The sequence below is a fragment of the Nematolebias whitei genome, chromosome 7, assembly GCF_014905685.2.
Source record: "Nematolebias whitei isolate Nwh7 chromosome 7, NemWhi1, whole genome shotgun sequence".
Lineage (NCBI taxonomy): Eukaryota > Metazoa > Chordata > Actinopteri > Cyprinodontiformes > Rivulidae > Nematolebias > Nematolebias whitei.
The window spans coordinates 11,811,204-11,815,075 of record NC_056504.1 but is presented as its reverse complement, the minus strand read 5'-3'; the positions used below and the strand labels follow the sequence as shown (position 1 = coordinate 11,815,075).

The window sequence follows — 3,872 nt, the reverse complement described above, 5'->3', positions numbered from 1 at the left end:
CATGAGGTGCGAATGACAATAAAGAAACTCTGACTCTGACTCTGACTTATTACATTATCCAGCAAATTATTGTAAACTGTAATTCTGTACTTACTTAATACTTGAACGTGTTTTGGTTTGATACTGTTTTATAAACTCTATAAAATGTTTTAATACAAAGCCAACTGTTGTACAAAGTTTGTTGTACATTTATTTAAATATAATCTTCAGCGAAATTTGGAAATGTTCAATATGCTTAAAAATCAAAATTAATTGAAGATTACATTGTACAAACCAGTGTACTTTGGTTTCTAAGCACAGTATACCCACTACAAGAATGTAGACTACACCACTGGATATAACTGCTGAACATAATCGGGCTCAATCTGGTCTGTTAGACTTCCAACGAGCAAGTTGCAGATCTTCAGAGTGAAGCTTTAGCCTCATTTTTATCCATCTGATTGTCACCAGATCATCATCAAAGTCAAAGGTTCTTTATTTGTCATTCACATCGCATGTGGTACATGTGGTGGAACAAAATTGTGTACACAGAGTCTCAGTTACATCCAACAAAAGTATTAAAATGTAAAAGAAAAACTGTAATAAGATCTAAGATATGAACTAAGAAAAACATTAACTAAACATACGCTAAGCACTAATAGTATAAAATCAATACGCCGAACAGCAGCACGAACATGAGTCTGTGCGAGCAGATGGGTATGAATGAACACAGCAGCATGAAATAAATCAGCAGCATGAAATAAATCAGCAGCATGATTTGATTTGTTTTCACAGTGATTATTCTGGTTAGAGATTCATGAGTGTAACAGCCTCAGGGTAGAAGCTGTTCCTCAGTCTAGTGGTTCTACACATAATGCTCCTCAACCTCCTTCCTGAGGGGAGCGGGACAAAAAGTGTGTGTGCTGGGTGAGCAGGGTCCTTCATGATGCAGGTGGCCCTCTTCCATTTTCTCCCAGTTAAAGTAAATCAAAACAACATTTAGGATGACCCGCTCAGTCATAACTCAGCGGAGAGGTCAAGGGTCACATTAGAGAAAAGAAAGATTTTGAGCCTCATAAGTTGAAGCCTTCGTTGGGAAAGTCATTTTGAAGAGGAGCACAGCCTCCCTTCCTATGTGGAGACAGGGGCTGGAAATTCTTTGTATTCTTGTTATTCCTTATCAAACAATGGAACAATAGCTCATGTGTGCCTCTCACTTAACGCTGCTCCTTGTTTTTTCCCAGACTGTGTTGGTACACGCTGTGCCGCTGCTGACTCCCGGCTGAATCACTCGCTTTCTTCATACCAGTGACATCGACCTGCATTAAAGTCCAATAACTCAGAGGATCCCAGTTTGAAGAGTTATAACATCACACTGATCTGCATTATGCAACAGTGATGATGAAATGTTCAAAGAGGTGACGGAAAGATTAGCTATAGTGGTTTTATGATTCTAATATAAAGTGCACAGAAATACAACAAATATCATTTCAAGTTTTATTATGTTAGAAGGAGACAAATGTTATTTAAAGGGGTTATGAGGAACATTATGACGATTGTTCTTCTAAAATTATGTCTTTTTTTTTGTTTGTTTTATAGTTGTTAAAAGAATGTTTATTTTAGTAGATGACAAGGTTGTGTCATGTTTTACATTTATTGCTGCACCAATTTATTAATTTCCAGCCAGTTCACAGGGTAACTAAAAGCCTCGTTTGTCTCATGCTAGAGTTGAAGTTGAAGATCATCGTGTTAGAAATGTTAGTGGTAAAGTCATTTTGGTCAAACCTTGAAAAAAAAAGTTTGGTGTGATCTCATTACTGCGAGATGTCATATCCAAAGTATTTTTTTGACTCTCAGCTACAACCATATCACATTTTAGCAATTTTTTGGTAACATTTAGTGAGTTGTAGCCACTTTAGGGTTGGAAAACGTAAACTAGCTGTGGTAGCCATCTTGAATTGAATTGACTCCAAACGTTAATCACTTTGAGATTTAAATCCAGTAAGTCATTTTTGAACATTTCCCTTAAATTCATTCAGTAGTTAATAAGATATTTTGCCAACAGACAGACAAAAATGATTGATGCCAAAGTTAATGCTGAAGCAAAGCAAAAACCTCAAAGCACAATGAGAAGCACGAGGAGTTATGTGTTGTCATTCAATTCAATTCAATTCAAAAAAATTTTATTAATCCCATAGGGAAATTAAATATTGTAACTCATCATCCTGGTTTCATTAAAGAGTTGTTCTAGATGCTGATGGCTGTGGGCAGGAAGGGTCTCTTGTAGCAGTCTGTCCTACAACGGATCTGAAGAAGCCTCAGTCTGACGACACTTTGTTGAGGTATGACAGTCTGATGAAGAGGATGCTGAGTGTTGTCTAATGTTCTTCATTTTATGAAGCATCCTTCTTTGTACAATCATCTCTAACGGTTCATTGACTCTGAGCTACAGTGCCTTGCAAAAGTATTCATCCCCCTTGAACTTTTCAACCTTTTGCCACATTTCAGGCTTCAAACATCCTCCATCCATCCATCCATCCATCCATTATCTTAACCAGTTTATTCCATTTTGGGTCACGGGGGTCGCCGGTGCCCATGTCCAGCAATCACTGTGTGAGGGGCGGGGTACACCCTGGACGGGTCGCAAGTCCATCACAGGGACACATAGAGACAAACGAGACAAACAACCATTAACTCTCTCACTCACACCTAGGGACAATTTAGAGTTACCAATCAGCCTAACATGCATGTTTTTGGTCTGTGGAAGGAAACGGGAGTACCCGGAGAAAACCCACGCATGCACGGAGAGAACATGCAAACTCCACCCAGAAAGGCCCCTGGACCGGGGTTTGAACTAAGGACCTGCTTGCTGAGAGGCAGCAGCTCTACCAGTTGCGCCACCGTGCTGCCCGGCTTCAAACATAAAGATATAAAATTTTTATTTTTTGTGAAGAATCAACAACAAGTGGGACACAATCGTGAAGTGGAATGAAATGTATTGGATGTGTCAAACTTTTTTAACAAATAAAAAACTGAAAAGTGGGGCGTGCAATATTATTCGGCCCCCTTGTGTTAATACTTTGTAGCGCCGCCTTTTGCTGCAGTTCCAGCTACAGTCTCTTGGGGTTTGTCTTTATCAGTTTTTCACATGAGAGACTGAAATTCTTGCCCATTCTTTCTTGCAAAACAGCTCGAGCACAGTGAGGTTGGATGGAGAGCGTTTGTGAACAGCAGTCTTCAGCTCTTTCCACAGATTCTCGATTGGATTCAGGTCTAGACTTTGACTTGGCCATTCCAACACCTGGATACGTTTATTTGTGAACCATTCCATTGTAGATGTGGCTTTATGTTTTGGATCATTGTCTTGTTGGAAGATAAATCTCCGTCCCAGTCTCAGGTCTCTTGCAGACTCAAACAGGTTTTCTTCCAGAATGGTCCTGTATTTGGCCCCATCCATCTTCCCATCAATTCTGACCATCTTCCCTGTCCCTGCTGATGAAAAGCAGGCCCAAGCCATGATGCTGCCACCACCATGTTTGACAGTGGGGATGGTGTGTTCAGGGTGATGAGCTGTGTTGCTTTTACACCAAACATATAGTTTTGCATTGTGGCCAAACAGTTGGATTTTGGTTTCATGTGACCAGAGCACCTTCTTCCACATGTTTGGTGTGTCTCCCAGGTTCTTGTGGCAAACTTTAAACAACACTTTTTATGGATATCTTTGAGAAATGGCTTTCTTCTTGCCACTCTTCCATAAAGGCCAGATTTGTGCAGTGTACGACTGATTGTTGTCCTATGGACAGACTCTCCCACCTCAGCTGTAGATCTCTGCAGTTCATCCAGAGTGATCATGGGCCTCTTGGCTGCATCTCTGATCAGTCTTCTCCTTGTTC

General features: G+C 40.2%; 1 protein-coding gene across 1 annotated transcript in view; it reads right to left on the bottom strand.

Moving 5' to 3' along the window:
* The window catches only part of fgd5a (FYVE, RhoGEF and PH domain containing 5a), a 45,198-nt gene that overhangs the window by 17,845 nt on the left and 23,481 nt on the right, over positions 1 to 3,872 (bottom strand). The gene's annotated exons all lie outside the window — the stretch shown is intronic.